This window comes from Dermacentor variabilis, chromosome 10 (genome assembly GCF_050947875.1).
Source record: "Dermacentor variabilis isolate Ectoservices chromosome 10, ASM5094787v1, whole genome shotgun sequence".
In the NCBI taxonomy this organism is placed as follows: domain Eukaryota; kingdom Metazoa; phylum Arthropoda; class Arachnida; order Ixodida; family Ixodidae; genus Dermacentor; species Dermacentor variabilis.
The window spans coordinates 113599125-113625964 of NC_134577.1; the positions used below are offsets into that span (position 1 = coordinate 113599125).

At 49.8% G+C, this 26840-nt stretch overlaps 19 non-coding genes and 23 pseudogenes across 19 annotated transcripts; all 42 read right to left on the minus strand.

The window, feature by feature from the left end:
• Window positions 1–57: 57 nt before the first annotated feature.
• LOC142561493 (5S ribosomal RNA) lies at window positions 58–176 on the minus strand (annotated as a pseudogene).
• Window positions 177–705: 529 nt separating this feature from the next.
• Window positions 706–824, minus strand: LOC142561065 (5S ribosomal RNA). The gene has a single exon (XR_012823595.1). It is a non-coding gene; the product is annotated as a 5S ribosomal RNA (ribosomal RNA).
• Window positions 825–1349: 525 nt separating this feature from the next.
• Window positions 1350–1468, minus strand: LOC142561149 (5S ribosomal RNA). The gene has a single exon (XR_012823676.1). It is a non-coding gene; the product is annotated as a 5S ribosomal RNA (ribosomal RNA).
• Window positions 1469–1995: 527 nt separating this feature from the next.
• LOC142561681 (5S ribosomal RNA) lies at window positions 1996–2114 on the minus strand (annotated as a pseudogene).
• A 524-nt stretch (window positions 2115–2638) lies between these two features.
• Window positions 2639–2757, minus strand: LOC142561150 (5S ribosomal RNA). The gene has a single exon (XR_012823677.1). It is a non-coding gene; the product is annotated as a 5S ribosomal RNA (ribosomal RNA).
• Window positions 2758–3282: 525 nt separating this feature from the next.
• LOC142561151 (5S ribosomal RNA) lies at window positions 3283–3401 on the minus strand. The gene has a single exon (XR_012823678.1). It is a non-coding gene; the product is annotated as a 5S ribosomal RNA (ribosomal RNA).
• Window positions 3402–3927: 526 nt separating this feature from the next.
• LOC142561683 (5S ribosomal RNA) lies at window positions 3928–4046 on the minus strand (annotated as a pseudogene).
• A 524-nt stretch (window positions 4047–4570) lies between these two features.
• LOC142561152 (5S ribosomal RNA) lies at window positions 4571–4689 on the minus strand. Its single transcript, XR_012823679.1, has one exon. It is a non-coding gene; the product is annotated as a 5S ribosomal RNA (ribosomal RNA).
• A 527-nt stretch (window positions 4690–5216) lies between these two features.
• On the minus strand, window positions 5217–5335 carry LOC142562474 (5S ribosomal RNA; annotated as a pseudogene).
• A 527-nt stretch (window positions 5336–5862) lies between these two features.
• On the minus strand, window positions 5863–5981 carry LOC142562242 (5S ribosomal RNA; annotated as a pseudogene).
• A 524-nt stretch (window positions 5982–6505) lies between these two features.
• Window positions 6506–6624, minus strand: LOC142562168 (5S ribosomal RNA; annotated as a pseudogene).
• Window positions 6625–7153: 529 nt separating this feature from the next.
• On the minus strand, window positions 7154–7272 carry LOC142561066 (5S ribosomal RNA). Its single transcript, XR_012823596.1, has one exon. It is a non-coding gene; the product is annotated as a 5S ribosomal RNA (ribosomal RNA).
• Window positions 7273–7797: 525 nt separating this feature from the next.
• On the minus strand, window positions 7798–7916 carry LOC142561067 (5S ribosomal RNA). The gene has a single exon (XR_012823597.1). It is a non-coding gene; the product is annotated as a 5S ribosomal RNA (ribosomal RNA).
• A 525-nt stretch (window positions 7917–8441) lies between these two features.
• On the minus strand, window positions 8442–8560 carry LOC142561153 (5S ribosomal RNA). Its single transcript, XR_012823680.1, has one exon. It is a non-coding gene; the product is annotated as a 5S ribosomal RNA (ribosomal RNA).
• A 526-nt stretch (window positions 8561–9086) lies between these two features.
• Window positions 9087–9205, minus strand: LOC142561068 (5S ribosomal RNA). Its single transcript, XR_012823598.1, has one exon. It is a non-coding gene; the product is annotated as a 5S ribosomal RNA (ribosomal RNA).
• A 525-nt stretch (window positions 9206–9730) lies between these two features.
• LOC142561155 (5S ribosomal RNA) lies at window positions 9731–9849 on the minus strand. Its single transcript, XR_012823682.1, has one exon. It is a non-coding gene; the product is annotated as a 5S ribosomal RNA (ribosomal RNA).
• Window positions 9850–10375: 526 nt separating this feature from the next.
• On the minus strand, window positions 10376–10494 carry LOC142562243 (5S ribosomal RNA; annotated as a pseudogene).
• A 526-nt stretch (window positions 10495–11020) lies between these two features.
• LOC142561861 (5S ribosomal RNA) lies at window positions 11021–11139 on the minus strand (annotated as a pseudogene).
• Window positions 11140–11664: 525 nt separating this feature from the next.
• Window positions 11665–11783, minus strand: LOC142561156 (5S ribosomal RNA). The gene has a single exon (XR_012823683.1). It is a non-coding gene; the product is annotated as a 5S ribosomal RNA (ribosomal RNA).
• A 525-nt stretch (window positions 11784–12308) lies between these two features.
• Window positions 12309–12427, minus strand: LOC142561684 (5S ribosomal RNA; annotated as a pseudogene).
• A 525-nt stretch (window positions 12428–12952) lies between these two features.
• Window positions 12953–13071, minus strand: LOC142562386 (5S ribosomal RNA; annotated as a pseudogene).
• A 529-nt stretch (window positions 13072–13600) lies between these two features.
• LOC142561483 (5S ribosomal RNA) lies at window positions 13601–13719 on the minus strand (annotated as a pseudogene).
• Window positions 13720–14245: 526 nt separating this feature from the next.
• On the minus strand, window positions 14246–14364 carry LOC142562244 (5S ribosomal RNA; annotated as a pseudogene).
• A 524-nt stretch (window positions 14365–14888) lies between these two features.
• LOC142561685 (5S ribosomal RNA) lies at window positions 14889–15007 on the minus strand (annotated as a pseudogene).
• Window positions 15008–15534: 527 nt separating this feature from the next.
• On the minus strand, window positions 15535–15653 carry LOC142561035 (5S ribosomal RNA). The gene has a single exon (XR_012823566.1). It is a non-coding gene; the product is annotated as a 5S ribosomal RNA (ribosomal RNA).
• A 526-nt stretch (window positions 15654–16179) lies between these two features.
• On the minus strand, window positions 16180–16298 carry LOC142562245 (5S ribosomal RNA; annotated as a pseudogene).
• Window positions 16299–16821: 523 nt separating this feature from the next.
• On the minus strand, window positions 16822–16940 carry LOC142561371 (5S ribosomal RNA; annotated as a pseudogene).
• A 527-nt stretch (window positions 16941–17467) lies between these two features.
• Window positions 17468–17586, minus strand: LOC142562246 (5S ribosomal RNA; annotated as a pseudogene).
• A 527-nt stretch (window positions 17587–18113) lies between these two features.
• LOC142561372 (5S ribosomal RNA) lies at window positions 18114–18232 on the minus strand (annotated as a pseudogene).
• A 523-nt stretch (window positions 18233–18755) lies between these two features.
• Window positions 18756–18874, minus strand: LOC142561404 (5S ribosomal RNA; annotated as a pseudogene).
• A 525-nt stretch (window positions 18875–19399) lies between these two features.
• On the minus strand, window positions 19400–19518 carry LOC142561686 (5S ribosomal RNA; annotated as a pseudogene).
• A 525-nt stretch (window positions 19519–20043) lies between these two features.
• Window positions 20044–20162, minus strand: LOC142561688 (5S ribosomal RNA; annotated as a pseudogene).
• A 526-nt stretch (window positions 20163–20688) lies between these two features.
• On the minus strand, window positions 20689–20807 carry LOC142562914 (5S ribosomal RNA). The gene has a single exon (XR_012824225.1). It is a non-coding gene; the product is annotated as a 5S ribosomal RNA (ribosomal RNA).
• A 524-nt stretch (window positions 20808–21331) lies between these two features.
• On the minus strand, window positions 21332–21450 carry LOC142561689 (5S ribosomal RNA; annotated as a pseudogene).
• A 525-nt stretch (window positions 21451–21975) lies between these two features.
• LOC142562916 (5S ribosomal RNA) lies at window positions 21976–22094 on the minus strand. Its single transcript, XR_012824226.1, has one exon. It is a non-coding gene; the product is annotated as a 5S ribosomal RNA (ribosomal RNA).
• Window positions 22095–22623: 529 nt separating this feature from the next.
• Window positions 22624–22742, minus strand: LOC142561069 (5S ribosomal RNA). Its single transcript, XR_012823599.1, has one exon. It is a non-coding gene; the product is annotated as a 5S ribosomal RNA (ribosomal RNA).
• Window positions 22743–23268: 526 nt separating this feature from the next.
• On the minus strand, window positions 23269–23387 carry LOC142561157 (5S ribosomal RNA). The gene has a single exon (XR_012823684.1). It is a non-coding gene; the product is annotated as a 5S ribosomal RNA (ribosomal RNA).
• Window positions 23388–23913: 526 nt separating this feature from the next.
• On the minus strand, window positions 23914–24032 carry LOC142562248 (5S ribosomal RNA; annotated as a pseudogene).
• Window positions 24033–24555: 523 nt separating this feature from the next.
• Window positions 24556–24674, minus strand: LOC142562896 (5S ribosomal RNA). Its single transcript, XR_012824207.1, has one exon. It is a non-coding gene; the product is annotated as a 5S ribosomal RNA (ribosomal RNA).
• A 529-nt stretch (window positions 24675–25203) lies between these two features.
• On the minus strand, window positions 25204–25322 carry LOC142561614 (5S ribosomal RNA; annotated as a pseudogene).
• Window positions 25323–25847: 525 nt separating this feature from the next.
• LOC142561004 (5S ribosomal RNA) lies at window positions 25848–25966 on the minus strand. The gene has a single exon (XR_012823536.1). It is a non-coding gene; the product is annotated as a 5S ribosomal RNA (ribosomal RNA).
• A 518-nt stretch (window positions 25967–26484) lies between these two features.
• LOC142561005 (5S ribosomal RNA) lies at window positions 26485–26603 on the minus strand. The gene has a single exon (XR_012823537.1). It is a non-coding gene; the product is annotated as a 5S ribosomal RNA (ribosomal RNA).
• Between the last annotated feature and the right edge of the window lie 237 nt (window positions 26604–26840).

Here is a 26840-nt window from a genome sequence, read left to right on the forward strand (position 1 = left end):
AATGAAAAAAAAAACAAGACGTCACAGAAGCACGCTATAAAAAAGCAAAAAGAACGGTGCCATCAGCACTCGGTGTTCCCAGGTGGTCTCCCTCCCAAATACTGACCGAGCCCAATGCTGCTTAGCTGCGGGGATCGGACGAGAACCGGCGTATTCAGCATGGTATGGCCGATGGCGAGAATGTGCTGTTTACGACTGCACCTGTATCGTGCTGCTATGTTGTGCAGTCGCCGAATGTATTGCTACAGCATACAGCACGTACGCGGCAGTCTTTCCGTGAACAATACACGCACGCGTCGTGTACGTTGATCACTCCGTTTGTGGTTGTTCGCTGCATGCGTGCGTGCTAGTGCTCACAAAAACAAGAGGGCGAGCGCCACATTTTGCGCGCGTTGCAGCCCACAAGGTGCCATTTTATTGATGCGTTGTCATTGAGCTGTATGCGTGTGTGATAAGTAAGCGGTTAAAAGCTTGTGCGACTAAATTTTGCATCATTACGTATACCGCTTACCACCGTCATCATTCCGCGTACAATATCGTGTAGTGGCCTGAATATTGTTGGTGTTACACTTCGGCGTTGGCTCTACCAGCAGGCTCCAGTTGAACGTAAGTTACAGTAAATGCAACCACCCACACGTTGTGCAAATTAATAAAAAATAAAACAAGACGTCACAGAAGCACGCAATAAAATAGCAAAAAGAACGGTGCCATCAGCACTCGGTGTTCCCAGGTGGCCTCCCTCCCAAGTACTGACCGAGCCCAATGCTGCTTAGCTTCGGGGATCGGACGAGAACCGGCGTATTCAGCATGGTATGGCCGATGGCGAGAATGTGCTGTTTACGACTGCACCTGTATCGTGCTGCTATGTTGTGCAGTCGCCAAATGTATTGCTACAGCATAGAGCACGTACGCGGCAGTCTTTCCGTGAACAATACACGCACGCGTCGTGTACGTTGATCACTCCGTTTGTGGTTGTTCGCTGCATGCGTGCGTGCTAGTGCTCACAAAAACAAGAGGGCGAGCGCCACATTTTGCGCACGTTGCAGCCCACAAGGTGCCACTTTATTGATGCGTTGTCATTGAGCTGTATGCGGGTGTGATAACTAAGCGGTTAGAAGCTTGTGCGACTAAATTTTGCATCATTACGTATACCGCTTACCACCGTCATCATTCCGCGTACAATATCGTGTAGTGGCCTGAATATTGTTAGTGTTACACTTCGGCGTTGGCTCTACCAGCTGGCTCCAGTTGAACGTAAGTTACAGTAAATGCAACCACCCACAGGTTGTGCAAATGAAAAAAAAACAGGACGTCACAGAAGCACGCAATAAAAAAAGCAAAAAGAACGGTGCCATCAGCACTCGGTGTTCCCAGGTGGTCTCCCTCCCAAGTACTGACCGAGCCCAATGCAGCTTAGCTTCGGGGATCGGACGAGAACCGGCGTATTCAGCATGGTATGGCCGATGGCGAGAATGTGCTGCTTACGACTGCACCTGTATCGTACTGCTATGTTGTGCAGTCGCCGAATGTATTGCTACAGCATACAGCACGTACGCGGCAGTCTTTCCGTGAACAATGCACGCACGCGTCGTGTACGTTGATCACTCCGTTTGTGGTTGTTCGCTGCATGCGTGCGTGCTAGTGCTCACAAAAACAAGAGGGCGAGCGCCCCATTTTGCGCGCGTTGCAGCCCACAATGTGCCACTTTATTGATGCGTTGTCATTGAGCTGTATGCGTGTGTGATAAGTAAGCGGTTAGAAGCTTGTGCGACTAAATTTTGCATCATTACGTATACCGCTTACCACCGTCATCTTTCCGCGTACAATATGGTGTAGTGGCCTGAATATTGTTGGTGTTACACTTCGGCGTTGGCTCTACCAGCAGGCTCCAGTTGAACGTAAGTTACAGTAAATGCAACCACCCACACGTTGTGCAAATGAAAAAAAAAAAACAAGACGTCACAGAAGCACGCAATAAAAAAGCAAAAAGAACGGTGATATCAGCACTCGGTGTTCCCAGGTGGTCTCCCTCCCAAGTACTGACCGAGCCCAATGCTGCTTAGCTTCGGAGATCGGACGTGAACCGGCGTATTCAGCATGGTATGGCCGATGGCGAGAATGTGCTGTTTACGACTGCACCTGTATCGTGCTGCAATGTTGTACAGTCGACGAATGTATTGCTACAGCATACAGCACGTACGCGGCAGTCTTTCCGTGAACAATACACGCACGCGTCGTGTACGTTGATCACTCCGTTTGTGGTTGTTCGCTGCATGCGTGCGTGCTAGTGCTCACAAAAACAAGAGGGCGAGCGCCACATTTTGCGCGCGTTGCAGCCCACAAGGTGCCACTTTATTGATGCGTTGTCATTGAGCTGTATGCGGGTGTGATAAGTAAGCGGTTAGAAGCTTGTGCGACTAAATTTTGCATCATTACGTATACCGCTTACCACCGTCATCATTCCGCGTACAATATCGTGTAGTGGCCTGAATATTGTTAGTGTTACACTTCGGCGTTGGCTCTACCAGCTGGCTCCAGTTGAACGTAAGTTACAGTAAATGCAACCACCCACAGGTTGTGCAAATGAAAAAAAACAGGACGTCACAGAAGCACGCAATAAAAAAAGCAAAAAGAACGGTGCCATCAGCACTCGGTGTTCCCAGGTGGTCTCCCTCCCAAGTACTGACCGAGCCCAATGCAGCTTAGCTTCGGGGATCGGACGAGAACCGGCGTATTCAGCATGGTATGGCCGATGGCGAGAATGTGCTGTTTACGACTGCACCTGTATCGTGCTGCTATGTTGTGCAGTCGCCAAATGTATTGCTACAGCATAGAGCACGTACGCGGCAGTCTTTCCGTGAACAATACACGCACGCGTCGTGTACGTTGATCACTCCGTTTGTGGTTGTTCGCTGCATGCGTGCGTGCTAGTGCTCACAAAAACAAGAGGGCGAGCGCCACATTTTGCGCACGTTGCAGCCCACAAGGTGCCACTTTATTGATGCGTTGTCATTGAGCTGTATGCGGGTGTGATAACTAAGCGGTTAGAAGCTTGTGCGACTAAATTTTGCATCATTACGTATACCGCTTACCACCGTCATCATTCCGCGTACAATATCGTGTAGTGGCCTGAATATTGTTAGTGTTACACTTCGGCGTTGGCTCTACCAGCTGGCTCCAGTTGAACGTAAGTTACAGTAAATGCAACCACCCACAGGTTGTGCAAATGAAAAAAAAACAGGACGTCACAGAAGCACGCAATAAAAAAAGCAAAAAGAACGGTGCCATCAGCACTCGGTGTTCCCAGGTGGTCTCCCTCCCAAGTACTGACCGAGCCCAATGCAGCTTAGCTTCGGGGATCGGACGAGAACCGGCGTATTCAGCATGGTATGGCCGATGGCGAGAATGTGCTGCTTACGACTGCACCTGTATCGTACTGCTATGTTGTGCAGTCGCCGAATGTATTGCTACAGCATACAGCACGTACGCGGCAGTCTTTCCGTGAACAATGCACGCACGCGTCGTGTACGTTGATCACTCCGTTTGTGGTTGTTCGCTGCATGCGTGCGTGCTAGTGCTCACAAAAACAAGAGGGCGAGCGCCCCATTTTGCGCGCGTTGCAGCCCACAATGTGCCACTTTATTGATGCGTTGTCATTGAGCTGTATGCGTGTGTGATAAGTAAGCGGTTAGAAGCTTGTGCGACTAAATTTTGCATTATTACGTATACCGCTTACCACCGTCATCTTTCCGCGTACAATATGGTGTAGTGGCCTGAATATTGTTGGTGTTACACTTCGGCGTTGGCTCTACCAGCAGGCTCCAGTTGAACGTAAGTTACAGTAAATGCAACCACCCACACGTTGTGCAAATGAAAAAAAAAAACAAGACGTCACAGAAGCACGCAATAAAAAAGCAAAAAGAACGGTGATATCAGCACTCGGTGTTCCCAGGTGGTCTCCCTCCCAAGTACTGACCGAGCCCAATGCTGCTTAGCTTCGGAGATCGGACGTGAACCGGCGTATTCAGCATGGTATGGCCGATGGCGAGAATGTGCTGTTTACGACTGCACCTGTATCGTGCTGCAATGTTGTACAGTCGACGAATGTATTGCTACAGCATACAGCACGTACGCGGCAGTCTTTCCGTGAACAATACACGCACGCGTCGTGTACGTTGATCACTCCGTTTGTGGTTGTTCGCTGCATGCGTGCGTGCTAGTGCTCACAAAAACAAGAGGGCGAGCGCCACATTTTGCGCGCGTTGCAGCCCACAAGGTGCCACTTTATTGATGCGTTGTCATTGAGCTGTATGCGGGTGTGATAAGTAAGCGGTTAGAAGCTTGTGCGACTAAATTTTGCATCATTACGTATACCGCTTACCACCGTCATCATTCCGCGTACAATATCGTGTAGTGGCCTGAATATTGTTAGTGTTACACTTCGGCGTTGGCTCTACCAGCTGGCTCCAGTTGAACGTAAGTTACAGTAAATGCAACCACCCACAGGTTGTGCAAATGAAAAAAAACAGGACGTCACAGAAGCACGCAATAAAAAAAGCAAAAAGAACGGTGCCATCAGCACTCGGTGTTCCCAGGTGGTCTCCCTCCCAAGTACTGACCGAGCCCAATGCAGCTTAGCTTCGGGGATCGGACGAGAACCGGCGTATTCAGCATGGTATGGCCGATGGCGAGAATGTGCTGTTTACGACTGCACCTGTATCGTACTGCTATGTTGTGCAGTCGCCGAATGTATTGCTACAGCATACAGCACGTACGCGGCAGTCTTTCCGTGAACAATACACGCACGCGTCGTGTACGTTGATCACTCCGTTTGTGGTTGTTCGCTGCATGCGTGCGTGCTAGTGCTCACAAAAACAAGAGGGCGAGCGCCACATTTTGCGCGCGTTGCAGCTCACAAGGTGCCACTTTATTGATGCGTTGTCATTGAGCTGTATGCGGGTGTGATAAGTAAGCGGTTAGAAGCTTGTGCGACTAAATTTTGCATCATTACGCATACCGCTTACCACCGTCATCATTCCGCGTACAATATCGTGTGGTGGCCTGAATATTGTTGGTGTTACACTTCGGCGTTGGCTCTACCAGCAGGCTCCAGTTGAACGTAAGTTACAGTAAATGCAACCACCCACAGGTTGTGCAAATGGAAAAAAAAAACAGGACGTCACAGAAGCACGCAATAAAAAAAGCAAAAAGAACGGTGCCATCTGCACTCAGTGTTCCCAGGTGGTCTCCCTCCCAAGTACTGACCGAGCCCAATGCTGCTTAGCTTCGGGGATCGGACGAGAACCGGCATATTCAGCATGGTATTGCCGATGCCGAGAATGTGCTGTTTACGACTGCACCTGTATCGTACTGCTATGTTGTGCAGTCGCCGAATGTATTGCTACAGCATACAGCACGTACGCGGCAGTCTTTCCGTGAACAATACACGCACGCGTCGTGTACGTTGATCACTCCGTTTGTGGTTGTTCGCTGCATGCGTGCGTGCTAGTGCTCACAAAAACAAGAGGGCGAGCGCCCCATTTTGCGCGCGTTGCAGCCCATAATGTGCCACTTTATTGATGCGTTGTCATTGAGCTGTATGCGGGTGTGATAACTAAGAGGTTAGAAGCTTGTGCGACTAAATTTTGCATCATTACGTATACCGCTTACCACCGTCATCATTCCGCGTGCAATATCGTGTAGTGGCCTGAATATTGTTAGTGTTACACTTCGGCGTTGGCTCTACCAGCTGGCTCCAGTTGAACGTAAGTTACAGTAAATGCAACCACCCACAGGTTGTGCAAATGGAAAAAAAAAACAGGACGTCACAGAAGCACGCAATAAAAAAAGCAGAAAGAACGGTGCCATCAGCACTCAGTGTTCCCAGGTGGTCTCCCTCCCAAGTACTGACCGAGCCCAATGCTGCTTAGCTTCGGGGATCGGACGAGAACCGGCATATTCAGCATGGTATTGCCGATGCCGAGAATGTGCTGTTTACGACTGCACCTGTATCGTACTGCTATGTTGTGCAGTCGCCGAATGTATTGCTACAGCATACAGCACGTACGCGGCAGTCTTTCCGTGAACAATACACGCACGCGTCGTGTACGTTGATCACTCCGTTTGTGGTTGTTCGCTGCATGCGTGCGTGCTAGTGCTCACAAAAACAAGAGGGCGAGCGCCCCATTTTGCGCGCGTTGCAGCCCACAATGTGCCACTTTATTGATGCGTTGTCATTGAGCTGTATGCGTGTGTGATAAGTAAGCGGTTAGAAGCTTGTGCGACTAAATTTTGCATCATTACGTATACCGCTTACCACCGTCATCATTCCGCGTACAATATGGTGTAGTGGCCTGAATATTGTTGGTGTTACACTTCGGCGTTGGCTCTACCAGCAGGCTCCAGTTGAACGTAAGTTACAGTAAATGCAACCACCCACACGTTGTGCAAATGAAAAAAAAACAAGACGTCACAGAAGCACGCAATAAAAAAGCAAAAAGAACGGTGATATCAGCACTCGGTGTTCGCAGGTGGTCTCCCTCCCAAGTACTGACCGAGCCCAATGCTGCTTAGCTGCGGGGATCGGACGAGAACCGGCGTATTCAGCATGGTATGGCCGATGGCGAGAATGTGCTGTTTACGACTGCACCTGTATCGTGCTGCTATGTTGTGCAGTCGCCGAATGTATTGCTACAGCATACAGCACGTACGCGGCAGTCTTTCCGTGAACAATACACGCACGCGTCGTGTACGTTGATCACTCCGTTTGTGGTTGTTCGCTGCATGCGTGCGTGCTAGTGCTCACAAAAACAAGAGGGCGAGCGCCACATTTTGCGCGCGTTGCAGCCCACAAGGTGCCATTTTATTGATGCGTTGTCATTGAGCTGTATGCGTGTGTGATAAGTAAGCGGTTAGAAGCTTGTGCGACTAAATTTTGCATCATTACGTATACCGCTTACCACCGTCATCATTCCGCGTACAATATCGTGTAGTGGCCTGAATATTGTTGGTGTTACACTTCGGCGTTGGCTCTACCAGCAGGCTCCAGTTGAACGTAAGTTACAGTAAATCCAACCACCCACACGATGTGCAAATTAATAAAAAATAAAACAAGACGTCACAGAAGCACGCAATAAAATAGCAAAAAGAACGGTGCCATCAGCACTCGGTGTTCCCAGGTGGCCTCCCTCCCAAGTACTGACCGAGCCCAATGCTGCTTAGCTTCGGGGATCGGACGAGAACCGGCGTATTCAGCATGGTATGGCCGATGGCGAGAATGTGCTGTTTACGACTGCACCTGTATCGTGCTGCTATGTTGTGCAGTCGCCAAATGTATTGCTACAGCATAGAGCACGTACGCGGCAGTCTTTCCGTGAACAATGCACGCACGCGTCGTGTACGTTGATCACTCCGTTTGTGGTTGTTCGCTGCATGCGTGCGTGCTAGTGCTCACAAAAACAAGAGGGCGAGCGCCACATTTTGCGCACGTTGCAGCCCACAAGGTGCCACTTTATTGATGCGTTGTCATTGAGCTGTATGCGGGTGTGATAACTAAGCGGTTAGAAGCTTGTGCGACTAAATTTTGCATCATTACGTATACCGCTTACCACCGTCATCATTCCGCGTACAATATCGTGTAGTGGCCTGAATATTGTTAGTGTTACACTTCGGCGTTGGCTCTACCAGCTGGCTCCAGTTGAACGTAAGTTACAGTAAATGCAACCACCCACAGGTTGTGCAAATGAAAAAAAAACAGGACGTCACAGAAGCACGCAATAAAAAAAGCAAAAAGAACGGTGCCATCAGCACTCGGTGTTCCCAGGTGGCCTCCCTCCCAAGTACTGACCGAGCCCAATGCTGCTTAGCTTCGGGGATCGGACGAGAACCGGCGTATTCAGCATGGTATGGCCGATGGCGAGAATGTGCTGTTTACGACTGCACCTGTATCGTGCTGCTATGTTGTGCGGTCGCCAAATGTATTGCTACAGCATACAGCACGTACGCGGCAGTCTTTCCGTGAACAATACACGCACGCGTCGTGTACGTTGATTACTCCGTTTGTGGTTGTTCGCTGCATGCGTGCGTGCTAGTGCTCACAAAAACAAGAGGGCGAGCGCCACATTTTGCGCACGTTGCAGCCCACAAGGTGCCACTTTATTGATGCGTTGTCACTGAGCTGTATGCGGGTGTGATAACTAAGCGGTTAGAAGCTTGTGCGACTAAATTTTGCATCATTACGTATACCGCTTACCACCGTCATCATTCCGCGTACAATATCGTGTAGTGGCCTGAATATTGTTAGTGTTACACTTCGGCGTTGGCTCTACCAGCTGGCTCCAGTTGAACGTAAGTTACAGTAAATGCAACCACCCACAGGTTGTGCAAATGAAAAAAAAACAGGACGTCACAGAAGCACGCAATAAAAAAAGCAAAAAGAACGGTGCCATCAGCACTCGGTGTTCCCAGGTGGTCTCCCTCCCAAGTACTGACCGAGCCCAATGCAGCTTAGCTTCGGGGATCGGACGAGAACCGGCGTATTCAGCATGGTATGGCCGATGGCGAGAATGTGCTGTTTACGACTGCACCTGTATCTTGCTGCTATGTTGTGCAGTCGCCGAATGTATTGCTACAGCATACAGCACGTACGCGGCAGTCTTTCCGTGAACAATACACGCACGCGTCGTGTACGTTGATCACTCCGTTTGTGGTTGTTCGCTGCATGCGTGCGTGCTAGTGCTCACAAAAACAAGAGGGCGAGCGCCACATTTTGCGCGCGTTGCAGCTCACAAGGTGCCACTTTATTGATGCGTTGTCATTGAGCTGTATGCGGGTGTGATAAGTAAGCGGTTAGAAGCTTGTGCGACTAAATTTTGCATCATTACGCATACCGCTTACCACCGTCATCATTCCGCGTACAATATCGTGTGGTGGCCTGAATATTGTTGGTGTTACACTTCGGCGTTGGCTCTACCAGCAGGCTCCAGTTGAACGTAAGTTACAGTAAATGCAACCACCCACAGGTTGTGCAAATGAAAAAAAAAACAGGACGTCACAGAAGCACGCAATAAAAAAAGCAAAAAGAACGGTGCCATCAGCACTCGGTGTTCCCAGGTGGCCTCCCTCCCAAGTACTGACCGAGCCCAATGCTGCTTAGCTTCGGGGATCGGACGAGAACCGGCGTATTCAGCATGGTATGGCCGATGGCGAGAATGTGCTGTTTACGACTGCACCTGTATCGTGCTGCTATGTTGTGCGGTCGCCAAATGTATTGCTACAGCATACAGCACGTACGCGGCAGTCTTTCCGTGAACAATACACGCACGCGTCGTGTACGTTGATTACTCCGTTTGTGGTTGTTCGCTGCATGCGTGCGTGCTAGTGCTCACAAAAACAAGAGGGCGAGCGCCACATTTTGCGCACGTTGCAGCCCACAAGGTGCCACTTTATTGATGCGTTGTCACTGAGCTGTATGCGGGTGTGATAACTAAGCGGTTAGAAGCTTGTGCGACTAAATTTTGCATCATTACGTATACCGCTTACCACCGTCATCATTCCGCGTACAATATCGTGTAGTGGCCTGAATATTGTTAGTGTTACACTTCGGCGTTGGCTCTACCAGCTGGCTCCAGTTGAACGTAAGTTACAGTAAATGCAACCACCCACAGGTTGTGCAAATGAAAAAAAAACAGGACGTCACAGAAGCACGCAATAAAAAAAGCAAAAAGAACGGTGCCATCAGCACTCGGTGTTCCCAGGTGGTCTCCCTCCCAAGTACTGACCGAGCCCAATGCAGCTTAGCTTCGGGGATCGGACGAGAACCGGCGTATTCAGCATGGTATGGCCGATGGCGAGAATGTGCTGTTTACGACTGCACCTGTATCGTACTGCTATGTTGTGCAGTCGCCGAATGTATTGCTACAGCATACAGCACGTACGCGGCAGTCTTTCCGTGAACAATACACGCACGCGTCGTGTACGTTGATCACTCCGTTTGTGGTTGTTCGCTGCATGCGTGCGTGCTAGTGCTCACAAAAACAAGAGGGCGAGCGCCACATTTTGCGCGCGTTGCAGCTCACAAGGTGCCACTTTATTGATGCGTTGTCATTGAGCTGTATGCGGGTGTGATAAGTAAGCGGTTAGAAGCTTGTGCGACTAAATTTTGCATCATTACGCATACCGCTTACCACCGTCATCATTCCGCGTACAATATCGTGTGGTGGCCTGAATATTGTTGGTGTTACACTTCGGCGTTGGCTCTACCAGCAGGCTCCAGTTGAACGTAAGTTACAGTAAATGCAACCACCCACAGGTTGTGCAAATGAAAAAAAAAACAGGACGTCACAGAAGCACGCAATAAAAAAAGCAAAAAGAACGGTGCCATCAGCACTCAGTGTTCCCAGGTGGTCTCCCTCCCAAGTACTGACCGAGCCCAATGCTGCTTAGCTTCGGGGATCGGACGAGAACCGGCATATTCAGCATGGTATTGCCGATGCCGAGAATGTGCTGTTTACGACTGCACCTGTATCGTACTGCTATGTTGTGCAGTCGCCGAATGTATTGCTACAGCATACAGCACGTACGCGGCAGTCTTTCCGTGAACAATACACGCACGCGTCGTGTACGTTGATCACTCCGTTTGTGGTTGTTCGCTGCATGCGTGCGTGCTAGTGCTCACAAAAACAAGAGGGCGAGCGCCCCATTTTGCGCGCGTTGCAGCCCACAATGTGCCACTTTATTGATGCGTTGTCATTGAGCTGTATGCGTGTGTGATAAGTAAGCGGTTAGAAGCTTGTGCGACTAAATTTTGCATCATTACGTATACCGCTTACCACCGTCATCATTCCGCGTACAATATGGTGTAGTGGCCTGAATATTGTTGGTGTTACACTTCGGCGTTGGCTCTACCAGCAGGCTCCTGTTGAACGTAAGTTACAGTAAATGCAACCACCCACACGTTGTGCAAATGAAAAAAAAAAACAAGACGTCACAGAAGCACGCAATAAAAAAGCAAAAAGAACGGTGATATCAGCACTCGGTGTTCCCAGGTGGTCTCCCTCCCAAGTACTGACCGAGCCCAATGCTGCTTAGCTGCGGGGATCGGACGAGAACCGGCGTATTCAGCATGGTATGGCCGATGGCGAGAATGTGCTGTTTACGACTGCACCTGTATCGTGCTGCTATGTTGTGCAGTCGCCAAATGTATTGCTACAGCATAGAGCACGTACGCGGCAGTCTTTCCGTGAACAATACACGCACGCGTCGTGTACGTTGATCACTCCGTTTGTGGTTGTTCGCTGCATGCGTGCGTGCTAGTGCTCACAAAAACAAGAGGGCGAGCGCCACATTTTGCGCACGTTGCAGCCCACAAGGTGCCACTTTATTGATGCGTTGTCATTGAGCTGTATGCGGGTGTGATAACTAAGCGGTTAGAAGCTTGTGCGACTAAATTTTGCATCATTACGTATACCGCTTACCACCGTCATCATTCCGCGTACAATATCGTGTAGTGGCCTGAATATTGTTAGTGTTACACTTCGGCGTTGGCTCTACCAGCTGGCTCCAGTTGAACGTAAGTTACAGTAAATGCAACCACCCACAGGTTGTGCAAATGAAAAAAAAACAGGACGTCACAGAAGCACGCAATAAAAAAAGCAAAAAGAACGGTGCCATCAGCACTCGGTGTTCCCAGGTGGTCTCCCTCCCAAGTACTGACCGAGCCCAATGCAGCTTAGCTTCGGGGATCGGACGAGAACCGGCGTATTCAGCATGGTATGGCCGATGGCGAGAATGTGCTGTTTACGACTGCACCTGTATCGTACTGCTATGTTGTGCAGTCGCCGAATGTATTGCTACAGCATACAGCACGTACGCGGCAGTCTTTCCGTGAACAATACACGCACGCGTCGTGTACGTTGATCACTCCGTTTGTGGTTGTTCGCTGCATGCGTGCGTGCTAGTGCTCACAAAAACAAGAGGGCGAGCGCCCCATTTTGCGCGCGTTGCAGCCCACAATGTGCCACTTTATTGATGCGTTGTCATTGAGCTGTATGCGTGTGTGATAAGTAAGCGGTTAGAAGCTTGTGCGACTAAATTTTGCATCATTACGTATACCGCTTACCACCGTCATCATTCCGCGTACAATATGGTGTAGTGGCCTGAATATTGTTGGTGTTACACTTCGGCGTTGGCTCTTCCAGCAGGCTCCAGTTGAACGTAAGTTACAGTAAATGCAACCACCCACACGTTGTGCAAATGAAAAAAAAAACAAGACGTCACAGAAGCACGCAATAAAAAAGCAAAAAGAACGGTGATATCAGCACTCGGTGTTCCCAGGTGGTCTCCCTCCCAAGTACTGACCGAGCCCAATGCTGCTTAGCTTCGGAGATCGGACGTGAACCGGCGTATTCAGCATGGTATGGCCGATGGCGAGAATGTGCTGTTTACGACTGCACCTGTATCGTGCTGCAGTGTTGTACAGTCGACGAATGTATTGCTACAGCATACAGCACGTACGCGGCAGTCTTTCCGTGAACAATACACGCACGCGTCGTGTACGTTGATCACTCCGTTTGTGGTTGTTCGCTGCATGCGTGCGTGCTAGTGCTCACAAAAACAAGAGGGCGAGCGCCACATTTTGCGCGCGTTGCAGCCCACAAGGTGCCACTTTATTGATGCGTTGTCATTGAGCTGTATGCGGGTGTGATAAGTAAGCGGTTAGAAGCTTGTGCGGCTAAATTTTGCATCATTACGTATACCGCTTACCACCGTCATCATTCCGCGTACAATATGGTGTAGTGGCCTGAATATTGTTGGTGTTACACTTCGGCGTTGGCTCTACCAGCAGGCTCCAGTTGAACGTAAGTTACAGTAAATGCAACCACCCACACGTTGTGCAAATGAAAAAAAAAACAAGACGTCACAGAAGCACGCTATAAAAAAGCAAAAAGAACGGTGCCATCAGCACTCGGTGTTCCCAGGTGGTCTCCCTCCCAAGTACTGACCGAGCCCAATGCTGCTTAGCTGCTTGGATCGGACGAGAACCGGCGTATTCAGCATGGTATGGCCGATGGCGAGAATGTGCTGTTTACGACTGCACCTGTATCGTGCTGCTATGTTGTGCAGTCGCCGAATGTATTGCTACAGCATACAGCACGTACGCGGCAGTCTTTCCGTGAACAATACACGCACGCGTCGTGTACGTTGATCACTCCGTTTGTGGTTGTTCGCTGCATGCGTGCGTGCTAGTGCTCACAAAAACAAGAGGGCGAGCGCCACATTTTGCGCGCGTTGCAGCCCACAAGGTGCCATTTTATTGATGCGTTGTCATTGAGCTGTATGCGTGTGTGATAAGTAAGCGGTTAGAAGCTTGTGCGACTAAATTTTGCATCATTACGTATACCGCTTACCACCGTCATCATTCCGCGTACCATATCGTGTAGTGGCCTGAATATTGTTGGTGTTACACTTCGGCGTTGGCTCTACCAGCAGGCTCCAGTTGAACGTAATTTACAGTAAATGCAACCACCCACACGTTGTGCAAATTAATAAAAAATAAAACAAGACGTCACAGAAGCACGCAATAAAATAGCAAAAAGAACGGTGCCATCAACACTCGGTGTTCCCAGGTGGCCTCCCTCCCAAGTACTGACCGAGCCCAATGCTGCTTAGCTTCGGGGATCGGACGAGAACCGGCGTATTCAGCATGGTATGGCCGATGGCGAGAATGTGCTGTTTACGACTGCACCTGTATCGTGCTGCTATGTTGTGCAGTCGCCAAATGTATTGCTACAGCCTACAGCACGTACGCGGCAGTCTTTCCGTGAACAATACACGCACGCGTCGTGTACGTTGATCACTCCGTTTGTGGTTGTTCGCTGCATGCGCGCGTGCTAGTGCTCACAAAAACAAGAGGGCGAGCGCCACATTTTGCGCACGTTGCAGCCCACAAGGTGCCACTTTATTGATGCGTTGTCATTGAGCTGTATGCGGGTGTGATAACTAAGCGGTTAGAAGCTTGTGCGACTAAATTTTGCATCATTACGTATACCGCTTACCACCGTCATCATTCCGCGTACAATATCGTGTAGTGGCCTGAATATTGTTAGTGTTACACTTCGGCGTTGGCTCTACCAGCAGGCTCCAGTTGAACGTAAGTTACAGTAAATGCAACCACCCACAGGTTGTGCAAATGGAAAAAAAAACAGGACGTCACAGAAGCACGCAATAAAAAAAGCAAAAAGAACGGTGCCATCAGCACTCAGTGTTCCCAGGTGGTCTCCCTCCCAAGTACTGACCGAGCCCAATGCTGCTTAGCTTCGGGGATCGGACGAGAACCGGCATATTCAGCATGGTATTGCCGATGCCGAGAATGTGCTGTTTACGACTGCACCTGTATCGTACTGCTATGTTGTGCAGTCGCCGAATGTATTGCTACAGCATACAGCACGTACGCGGCAGTCTTTCCGTGAACAATACACGCACGCGTCGTGTACGTTGATCACTCCGTTTGTGGTTGTTCGCTGCATGCGTGCGTGCTAGTGCTCACAAAAAGAAGAGGGCGAGCGCCCCATTTTGCGCGCGTTGCAGCCCACATTGTGCCACTTTATTGATGCGTTTTCATTGAGCTGTATGCGTGTGTGATAAGTAAGCGGTTAGAAGCTTGTGCGACTAAATTTTGCATCATTACGTATACCGCTTACCACCGTCATCATTCCGCGTACAATATGGTGTAGTGGCCTGAATATTGTTGGTGTTACACTTCGGCGTTGGCTCTACCAGCAGGCTCCAGTTGAACGTAAGTTACAGTAATTGCAACCACCCACACGTTGTGCAAATGAAAAAAAAACAAGACTTAACAGAAGCACGCAATAAAAAAGCAAAAAGAACGGTGATATCAGCACTCGGTGTTCCCAGGTGGTCTCCCTCCCAAGTACTGACCGAGCCCAATGCTGCTTAGCTTCGGAGATCGGACGTGAACCGGCGTATTCAGCATGGTATGGCCGATGGCGAGAATGTGCTGTTTACGACTGCACCTGTATCGTGCTGCAATGTTGTACAGTCGACGAATGTATTGCTACAGCATACAGCACGTACGCGGCAGTCTTTCCGTGAACAATACACGCACGCGTCGTGTACGTTGATCACTCCGTTTGTGGTTGTTCGCTGCATGCGTGCGTGCTAGTGCTCACAAAAACAAGAGGGCGAGCGCCACATTTTGCGCGCGTTGCAGCCCACAAGGTGCCACTTTATTGATGCGTTGTCATTGAGCTGTATGCGGGTGTGATAAGTAAGCGGTTAAAAGCTTGTGCGGCTAAATTTTGCATCATTACGTATACCGCTTACCACCGTCATCATTCCGCGTACAATATGGTGTAGTGGCCTGAATATTGTTGGTGTTACACTTCGGCGTTGGCTCTACCAGCAGGCTCCAGTTGAACGTAAGTTACAGTAAATGCAACCACCCACACGTTGTGCAAATGAAAAAAAAAAAACAAGACGTCACAGAAGCACGCTATAAAAAAGCAAAAAGAACGGTGCCATCAGCACTCGGTGTTCCCAGGTGGTCTCCCTCCCAAGTACTGATCGAGCCCAATGCTGCTTAGCTGCGGGGATCGGACGAGAACCGGCGTATTCAGCATGGTATGGCCGATGGCGAGAATGTGCTGTTTACGACTGCACCTGTATCGTGCTGCTATGTTGTGCAGTCGCCGAATGTATTGCTACAGCATACAGCACGTACGCGGCAGTCTTTCCGTGAACAATACACGCACGCGTCGTGTACGTTGATCACTCCGTTTGTGGTTGTTCGCTGCATGCGTGCGTGCTAGTGCTCACAAAAACAAGAGGGCGAGCGCCACATTTTGCGCGCGTTGCAGCCCACAAGGTGCCATTTTATTGATGCGTTGTCATTGAGCTGTATGCGTGTGTGATAAGTAAGCGGTTAGAAGCTTGTGCGGCTAAATTTTGCATCATTACGTATACCGCTTACCACCGTCATCATTCCGCGTACAATATCGTGTAGTGGCCTGAATATTGTTAGTGTTACACTTCGGCGTTGGCTCTACCAGCTGGCTCCAGTTGAACGTAAGTTACAGTAAATGCAACCACCCACAGGTTGTGCAAATGGAAAAAAAAACAGGACGTCACAGAAGCACGCAATAAAAAAAGCAAAAAGAACGGTGCCATCAGCACTCAGTGTTCCCAGGTGGTCTCCCTCCCAAGTACTGACCGAGCCCAATGCTGCTTAGCTTCGGGGATCGGACGAGAACCGGCATATTCAGCATGGTATTGCCGATGCCGAGAATGTGCTGTTTACGACTGCACCTGTATCGTACTGCTATGTTGTGCAGTCGCCGAATGTATTGCTACAGCATACAGCACGTACGCGGCAGTCTTTCCGTGAACAATACACGCACGCGTCGTGTACGTTGATCACTCCGTTTGTGGTTGTTCGCTGCATGCGTGCGTGCTAGTGCTCACAAAAACAAGAGGGCGAGCGCCCCATTTTGCGCGCGTTGCAGCCCACAATGTGCCACTTTATTGATGCGTTGTCATTGAGCTGTATGCGGGTGTGATAAGTAAGCGGTTAGAAGCTTGTGCGACTAAATTTTCCATCATTACGTATACCGCTTACCACCGTCATCATTCCGCGTACAATATCGTGTAGTGGCCTGAATATTGTTGGTGTTACACTTCGGCATTGGCTCTACCAGCAGGCTCCAGTTGAACGTAAGTTACAGTAAATGCAACCACCCACACGTTGTGCAAATGAAAAAAAACAAGACGTCACAGAAGCACGCAATAAAAAAGCAAAAAGAACGGTGCCATCAGCACTCGGTGTTCCCAGGTGGTCTCCCTCCCAAGTACTGACCGAGCCCAATGCTGCTTAGCTTCGGGGATCGGACGAGAACCGGCGTATTCAGGATGGTATGGCCGATGGCGAGAATGTGCTGTTTACGACTGCACCTGTATCTTGCTGCTATGTTGTGCAGTCGCCGAATGTATTGCTACAGCATACAGCACGTACGCGGCAGTCTTTCCGTGAACAATACACGCACGCGTCGTGTACGTTGATCACTCCGTTTGTGGTTGTTCGCTGCATGCGTGCGTGCTAGTGCTCACAAAAACAAGAGGGCGAGCGCCACATTTTGCGCGCGTTGCAGCCCACAAGGTGCCATTTTATTGATGCGTTGTCATTGAGCTGTATGCGTGTGTGATACGTACGGTTAGAAGCTTGTGCGACTAAATTTTGCATCATTACGTATACCGCTTACCACCGTCATCATTCCGCGTACAATATCGTGTAGTGGCCTGAGTATTGTTGGTGTTACACTTCGGCGTTGGCTCTACCAGCAGGCTCCAGTTGAACGTAAGTTACAGTAAATGCAACCACCCACACGTTGTGCAAATGAATAAAAAATAAAACAAGACGTCACAGAAGCACGCAATAAAATAGCAAAAAGAACGGTGCCATCAGCACTCAGTGTTCCCAGGTGGTCTCCCTCCCAAGTACTGACCGAGCCCAATGCTGCTTAGCTTCGGGGATCGGACGAGAACCGGCATATTCAGCATGGTATTGCCGATGCCGAGAATGTGCTGTTTACGACTGCACCTGTATCGTACTGCTATGTTGTGCAGTCGCCGAATGTATTGCTACAGCATACAGCACGTACGCGGCAGTCTTTCCGTGAACAATACACGCACGCGTCGTGTACGTTGATCACTCCGTTTGTGGTTGTTCGCTGCATGCGTGCGTGCTAGTGCTCACAAAAACAAGAGGGCGAGCGCCCCATTTTGCGCGCGTTGCAGCCCACAATGTGCCACTTTATTGATGCGTTGTCATTGAGCTGTATGCGGGTGTGATAAGTAAGCGGTTAGAAGCTTGTGCGACTAAATTTTCCATCATTACGTATACCGCTTACCACCGTCATCATTCCGCGTACAATATCGTGTAGTGGCCTGAATATTGTTAGTGTTACACTTCGGCGTTGGCTCTACCAGCTGGCTCCAGTTGAACGTAAGTTACAGTAAATGCAACCACCCACAGGTTGTGCAAATGGAAAAAAAAAACAGGACGTCACAGAAGCACGCAATAAAAAAAGCAAAAAGAACGGTGCCATCAGCACTCGGTGTTCCCAGGTGGTCTCCCTCCCAAGTACTGACCGAGCCCAATGCTGCTTAGCTTCGGGGATCGGACGAGAACCGGCGTATTCAGGATGGTATGGCCGATGGCGAGAATGTGCTGTTTACGACTGCACCTGTATCTTGCTGCTATGTTGTGCAGTCGCCGAATGTATTGCTACAGCATACAGCACGTACGCGGCAGTCTTTCTGTGAACAATACACGCACGCGTCGTGTATGTTGATCACTCCGTTTGTGGTTGTTCGCTGCATGCGTGCGTGCTAGTGCTCACAAAAACAAGAGGGCGAGCGCCCCATTTTGCGCGCGTTGCAGCCCACAATGTGCCACTTTATTGATGCGTTGTCATTGAGCTGTATGCGGGTGTGATAAGTAAGCGGTTAGAAGCTTGTGCGACTAAATTTTCCATCATTACGTATACCGCTTACCACCGTCATCATTCCGCGTACAATATCGTGTAGTGGCCTGAATATTGTTGGTGTTACACTTCGGCATTGGCTCTACCAGCAGGCTCCAGTTGAACGTAAGTTACAGTAAATGCAACCACCCACACGTTGTGCAAATGAAAAAAAACAAGACGTCACAGAAGCACGCAATAAAAAAGCAAAAAGAACGGTGCCATCAGCACTCGGTGTTCCCAGGTGGTCTCCCTCCCAAGTACTGACCGAGCCCAATGCTGCTTAGCTTCGGGGATCGGACGAGAACCGGCTTATTCAGCATGGTATGGCCGATGGCGAGAATGTGCTGTTTACGACTGCACCTGTATCTTGCTGCTATGTTGTGCAGTCGCCGAATGTATTGCTACAGCATACAGCACGTACGCGGCAGTCTTTCCGTGAACAATACACGCACGCGTCGTGTACGTTGATCACTCCGTTTGTGGTTGTTCGCTGCATGCGTGCGTGCTAGTGCTCACAAAAACAAGAGGGCGAGCGCCACATTTTGCGCGCGTTGCAGCCCACAAGGTGCCATTTTATTGATGCGTTGTCATTGAGCTGTATGCGTGTGTGATAAGTAAGCGGTTAGAAGCTTGTGCGACTAAATTTTGCATCATTACGTATACCGCTTACCACCGTCATCATTCCGCGTACAATATGGTGTAGTGGCCTGAATATTGTTGGTGTTACACTTCGGCGTTGGCTCTACCAGCAGGCTCCAGTTGAACGTAAGTTACAGTAAATGCAACCACCCACACGTTGTGCAAATGAAAAAAAAAACAAGACGTCACAGAAGCACGCAATAAAAAAGCAAAAAGAACGGTGATATCAGCACTCGGTGTTCCCAGGTGGTCTCCCTCCCAAGTACTGACCGAGCCCAATGCTGCTTAGCTTCGGAGATCGGACGTGAACCGGCGTATTCAGCATGGTATGGCCGATGGCGAGAATGTGCTGTTTACGACTGCACCTGTATCGTGCTGCAATGTTGTACAGTCGACGAATGTATTGCTACAGCATACAGCACGTACGCGGCAGTCTTTCCGTGAACAATACACGCACGCGTCGTGTACGTTGATCACTCCGTTTGTGGTTGTTCGCTGCATGCGTGCGTGCTAGTGCTCACAAAAACAAGAGGGCGAGCGCCACATTTTGCGCGCGTTGCAGCCCACAAGGTGCCACTTTATTGATGCGTTGTCATTGAGCTGTATGCGGGTGTGATAAGTAAGCGGTTAGAAGCTTGTGCGGCTAAATTTTGCATCATTACGTATACCGCTTACCACCGTCATCATTCCGCGTACAATATGGTGTAGTGGCCTGTATATTGTTGGTGTTACACTTCGGCGTTGGCTCTACCAGCAGGCTCCAGTTGAACGTAAGTTACAGTAAATGCAACCACCCACACGTTGTGCAAATGAAAAAAAAAACAAGACGTCACAGAAGCACGCAATAAAAAAGCAAAAAGAACGGTGATATCAGCACTCGGTGTTCCCAGGTGGTCTCCCTCCCAAGTACTGACCGAGCCCAATGCTGCTTAGCTTCGGAGATCGGACGTGAACCGGCGTATTCAGCATGGTATGGCCGATGGCGATAATGTGCTGTTTACGACTGCACCTGTATCGTGCTGCAATGTTGTACAGTCGACGAATGTATTGCTACAGCATACAGCACGTACGCGGCAGTCTTTCCGTGAACAATACACGCACGCGTCGTGTACGTTGATCACTCCGTTTGTGGTTGTTCGCTGCATGCGTGCGTGCTAGTGCTCACAAAAACAAGAGGGCGAGCGCCACATTTTGCGCGCGTTGCAGCCCACAAGGTGCCACTTTATTGATGCGTTGTCATTGAGCTGTATGCGGGCGTGATAAGTAAGCGGTTAGAAGCTTGTGCGGCTAAATTTTGCATCATTACGTATACCGCTTACCACCGTCATCATTCCGCGTACAATATGGTGTAGTGGCCTGAATATTGTTGGTGTTACACTTCGGCGTTGGCTCTACCAGCAGGCTCCAGTTGAACGTAAGTTACAGTAAATGCAACCACCCACACGTTGTGCAAATGAAAAAAAAAAACAAGACGTCACAGAAGGACGCTATAAAAAAGCAAAAAGAACGGTGCCATCAGCACTCGGTGTTCCCAGGTGGTCTCCCTCCCAAGTACTGACCGAGCCCAATGCTGCTTAGCTGCGGGGATCGGACGAGAACCGGCGTATTCAGCATGGTATGGCCGATGGCGAGAATGTGCTGTTTACGACTGCACCTGTATCGTACTGCTATGTTGTGCAGTCGCCGAATGTATTGCTACAGCATACAGCACGTACGCGGCAGTCTTTCTGTGAACAATACACGCACGCGTCGTGTACGTTGATCACTCCGTTTGTGGTTGTTCGCTGCATGCGTGCGTGCTAGTGCTCACAAAACAAGAGGGCGAGCGCCACATTTTGCGCGCGTTGCAGCCCACAAGGTGCCATTTTATTGATGCGTTGTCATTGAGCTGTATGCGTGTGTGATAAGTAAGCGGTTAGAAGCTTGTGCGACTAAATTTTGCATCATTACGTATACCGCTTACCACCGTCATCATTCCGCGTACAATATGGTGTAGTGGCCTGAATATTGTTGGTGTTACACTTCGGCGTTGGCTCTACCAGCAGGCTCCAGTTGAACGTAAGTTACAGTAAATGCAACCACCCACACGTTGTGCAAATGAAAAAAAAAACAAGACGTCACAGAAGCACGCAATAAAAAAGCAAAAAGAACGGTGATATCAGCACTCGGTGTTCCCAGGTGGTCTCCCTCCCAAGTACTGACCGAGCCCAATGCTGCTTAGCTTCGGAGATCGGACGTGAACCGGCGTATTCAGCATGGTATGGCCGATGGCGAGAATGTGCTGTTTACGACTGCACCTGTATCGTGCTGCAATGTTGTACAGTCGACGAATGTATTGCTACAGCATACAGCACGTACGCGGCAGTCTTTCCGTGAACAATACACGCACGCGTCGTGTACGTTGATCACTCCGTTTGTGGTTGTTCGCTGCATGCGTGCGTGCTAGTGCTCACAAAAACAAGAGGGCGAGCGCCACATTTTGCGCGCGTTGCAGCCCACAAGGTGCCACTTTATTGATGCGTTGTCATTGAGCTGTATGCGGGTGTGATAAGTAAGCGGTTAGAAGCTTGTGCGGCTAAATTTTGCATCATTACGTATACCGCTTACCACCGTCATCATTCCGCGTACAATATGGTGTAGTGGCCTGAATATTGTTGGTGTTACACTTCGGCGTTGGCTCTACCAGCAGGCTCCAGTTGAACGTAAGTTACAGTAAATGCAACCACCCACACGTTGTGCAAATGAAAAAAAAAACAAGACGTCACAGAAGCACGCTATAAAAAAGCAAAAAGAACGGTGCCATCAGCACTCGGTGTTCCCAGGTGGTCTCCCTCCCAAGTACTGACCGAGCCCAATGCTGCTTAGCTGCGGGGATCGGACGAGAACCGGCGTATTCAGCATGGTATGGCCGATGGCGAGAATGTGCTGTTTACGACTGCACCTGTATCGTGCTGCTATGTTGTGCAGTCGCCGAATGTATTGCTACAGAATACAGCACGTACGCGGCAGTCTTTCCGTGAACAATACACGCACGCGTCGTGTACGTTGATCACTCCGTTTGTGGTTGTTCGCTGCATGCGTGCGTGCTAGTGCTCACAAAAACAAGAGGGCGAGCGCCACATTTTGCGCGCGTTGCAGCCCACAAGGTGCCATTTTATTGATGCGTTGTCATTGAGCTGTATGCGTGTGTGATAAGTAAGCGGTTAGAAGCTTGTGCGACTAAATTTTGCATCATTACGTATACCGCTTACCACCGTCATCATTCCGCGTACAATATCGTGTAGTGGCCTGAATATTGTTGGTGTTACACTTCGGCGTTGGCTCTACCAGCAGGCTCCAGTTGAACGTAAGTTACAGTAAATGCAACCACCCACACGTTGTGCAAATGAATAAAAAATAAAACAAGACGTCACAGAAGCACGCAATAAAATAGCAAAAAGAACGGTGCCATCAGCACTCGGTGTTCCCAGGTGGCCTCCCTCCCAAGTACTGACCGAGCCCAATGCTGCTTAGCTTCGGGGATCGGACGAGAACCGGCGTATTCAGCATGGTATGGCCGATGGCAAGAATGTGCTGTTTACGACTGCACCTGTATCGTGCTGCTATGTTGTGCAGTCGCCAAATGTATTGCTACAGCATACAGCACGTACGCGGCAGTCTTTCCGTGAACAATACACGCACGCGTCGTGTACGTTGATCACTCCGTTTGTGGTTGTACGCTGCATGCGTGCGTGCTAGTGCTCACAAAAACAAGAGGGCGAGCGCCACATTTTGCGCACGTTGCAGCCCACAAGGTGCCACTTTATTGATGCGTTGTCATTGAGCTGTATGCGGGTGTGATAACTAAGCGGTTAGAAGCTTGTGCGACTAAATTTTGCATCATTACGTATACCGCTTACCACCGACATCATTCCGCGTACAATATCGTGTAGTGGCCTGAATATTGTTAGTGTTACACTTCGGCGTTGGCTCTACCAGCTGGCTCCAGTTGAACGTAAGTTACAGTAAATGCAACCACCCACAGGTTGTGCAAATGGAAAAAAAAACAGGACGTCACAGAAGCACGCAATAAAAAAAGCAAAAAGAACGGTGCCATCAGCACTCGGTGTTCCCAGGTGGTCTCCCTCCCAAGTACTGACCGAGCCCAATGCAGCTTAGCTTCGGGGATCGGACGAGAACCGGCGTATTCAGCATGGTATGGCCGATGGCGAGAATGTGCTGTTTACGACTGCACCTGTATCGTACTGCTAAGTTGTGCAGTCGCCGAATGTATTGCTACAGCATACAGCACGTACGCGGCAGTCTTTCCGTGAACAATACACGCACGCGTCGTGTACGTTGATCACTCCGTTTGTGGTTGTTCGCTGCATGCGTGCGTGCTAGTGCTCACAAAAACAAGAGGGCGAGCGCCACATTTTGCGCGCGTTGCAGCTCACAAGGTGCCACTTTATTGATGCGTTGTCATTGAGCTGTATGCGGGTGTGATAAGTAAGCGGTTAGAAGCTTGTGCGAGTAAATTTTGCATCATTACGCATACCGCTTACCACCGTCATCATTCCGCGTACAATATCGTGTGGTGGCCTGAATATTGTTGGTGTTACACTTCGGCGTTGGCTCTACCAGCAGGCTCAAGTTGAACGTAAGTTACAGTAAATGCAACCACCCACAGGTTGTGCAAATGGAAAAAAAAACAGGACGTCACAGAAGCACGCAATAAAAAAAGCAAAAAGAACGGTGCCATCAGCACTCAGTGTTCCCAGGTGGTCTCCCTCCCAAGTACTGACCGAGCCCAATGCTGCTTAGCTTCGGGGATCGGACGAGAACCGGCATATTCAGCATGGTATTGCCGATGCCGAGAATGTGCTGTTTACGACTGCACCTGTATTGTACTGCTATGTTGTGCAGTCGCCGAATGTATTGCTACAGCATACAGCACGTACGCGGCAGTCTTTCCGTGAACAATACACGCACGCGTCGTGTACGTTGATCACTCCGTTTGTGGTTGTTCGCTGCATGCGTGCGTGCTAGTGCTCACAAAAACAAGAGGGCGAGCGCCCCATTTTGCGCGCGTTGCAGCCCACAATGTGCCACTTTATTGATGCGTTGTCATTGAGCTGTATGCGGGTGTGATAAGTAAGCGGTTAGAAGCTTGTGCGACTAAATTTTCCATCATTACGTATACCGCTTACCACCGTCATCATTCCGCGTACAATATCGTGTAGCGGCCTGAATATTGTTGGTGTTACACTTCGGCATTGGCTCTAAAAGCAGGCTCCAGTTGAACGTAAGTTACAGTAAATGCAACCACCCACACGTTGTGCAAATGAAAAAAAACAAGACGTCACAGAAGCACGCAATAAAAAAGCAAAACGAACGGTGCCATCAGCACTCGGTGTTCCCAGGTGGTCTCCCTCCCAAGTACTGACCGAGCCCAATGCTGCTTAGCTTCGGGGATCGGACGAGAACCGGCGTATTCAGCATGGTATGGCCGATGACGAGAATGTGCTGTTTACGACTGCACCTGTATCGTGCTGCAATGTTGTACAGTCGACGAATGTATTGCTACAGCATACAGCACGTACGCGGCAGTCTTTCCGTGAACAATACACGCACGCGTCGCGTACGTTGATCACTCCGTTTGTGGTTGTTCGCTGCATGCGTGCGTGCTAGTGCTCACAAAAACAAGAGGGCGAGCGCCACATTTTGCGCGCGTTGCAGCCCACAAGGTGCCACTTTATTGATGCGTTGTCATTGAGCTGTATGCGGGTGTGATAAGTAAGCGGTTAGAAGCTTGTGCGGCTAAATTTTGCATCATTACGTATACCGCTTACCACCGTCATCATTCCGCGTACAATATGGTGTAGTGGCCTGAATATTGTTGGTGTTACACTTCGGCGTTGGCTCTACCAGCAGGCTCCAGTTGAACGTAAGTTACAGTAAATGCAACCACCCACACGTTGTGCAAATGAATAAAAAATAAAACAAGACGTCACAGAAGCACGCAATAAAATAGCAAAAAGAACGGTGCCATCAGCACTCGGTGTTCCCAGGTAGCCTCCCTCCCAAGTACTGACCGAGCCCAATGCTGCTTAGCTTCGGGGATCGGACGAGAACCGGCGTATTCAGCATGGTATGGCCGATGGCGAGAATGTGCTGTTTACGACTGCACCTGTATCGTGCTGCTATGTTGTGCAGTCGCCAAATGTATTGCTGCAGCATACAGCACGTACGCGGCAGTCTTTCCGTGAACAATACACGCACGCGTCGTGTACGCTGATCACTCCGTTTGTGGTTGTTCGCTGCATGCGTGCGTGCTAGTGCTCACAAAAACAAGAGGGCGAGCGCCACATTTTGCGCACGTTGCAGCCCACAAGGTGCCACTTTATTGATGCGTTGTCATTGAGCTGTATGCGGGTGTGATAACTAAGCGGTTAGAAGCTTGTGCGACTAAATTTTGCATCATTACGTATACCGCTTACCACCGTCATCATTCCGCGTACAATATCGTGTAGTGGCCTGAATATTGTTAGTGTTACACTTCGGCGTTGGCTCTACCAGCTGGCTCCAGTTGAACGTAAGTTACAGTAAATGCAACCACCCACAGGTTGTGCAAATGGAAAAAAAACAGGACGTCACAGAAGCACGCAATAAAAAAAGCAAAAAGAACGGTGCCATCAGCACTCGGTGTTCCCAGGTGGTCTCCCTCCCAAGTACTGACCGAGCCCAATGCAGCTTAGCTTCGGGGATCGGACGAGATCCGGCGTATTCAGCATGGTATGGCCGATGGCGAGAATGTGCTGTTTACGACTGCACCTGTATCGTGCTGCTATGTTGTGCAGTCGCCGAATGTATTGCTACAGCACGTACGCGGCAGTCTTTCCGTGAACAATACACGCACGCGTCGTGTACGTTGATCACTCCGTTTGTGTTTGTTCGCTGCATGCGTGCGTGCTGGGGCTCACAAAAACAAGAGGGCGAGCGCCACATTTTGCGCGTGTTGCAGCCCACAAGGTGCCACTTTATTGATGCGTTGTCATTGAGCTGTATGCGGGTGTGATAACTAAGCGGTTAGAAGCTTGTGCGACTAAATTTTGCATCATTACGTATACCGCTTACCACCGTCATCATTCCGCGTACAATATCGTGTAGTGGCCTGAATATTGTTAGTGTTACACTTCGGCGTTGGCTCTACCAGCTGGCTCCAGTTGAACGTAAGTTACAGTAAATGCAACCACCCACAGGTTGTGCAAATGGAAAAAAAACAGGACGTCACAGAAGCACGCAATAAAAAAAGCAAAAAGAACGGTGCCATCAGCACTCGGTGTTCCCAGGTGGTCTCCCTCCCAAGTACTGACCGAGCCCAATGCAGCTTAGCTTCGGGGATCGGACGAGATCCGGCGTATTCAGCATGGTATGGCCGATGGCGAGAATGTGGTGTTTACGACTGCACCTGTATCTTGCTGCTATGTTGTGCAGTCGCCGAATGTATTGCTACAGCATACAGCACGTACGCGGCAGTCTTTCCGTGAACAATACACGCACGCGTCGTGTACGTTGATCACTCCGTTTGTGGTTGTTCGCTGCATGCGTGCGTGCTAGTGCTCACAAAAACAAGAGGGCGAGCGCCACATCTTGCGCACGTTGCAGCCCACAATGTGCCAT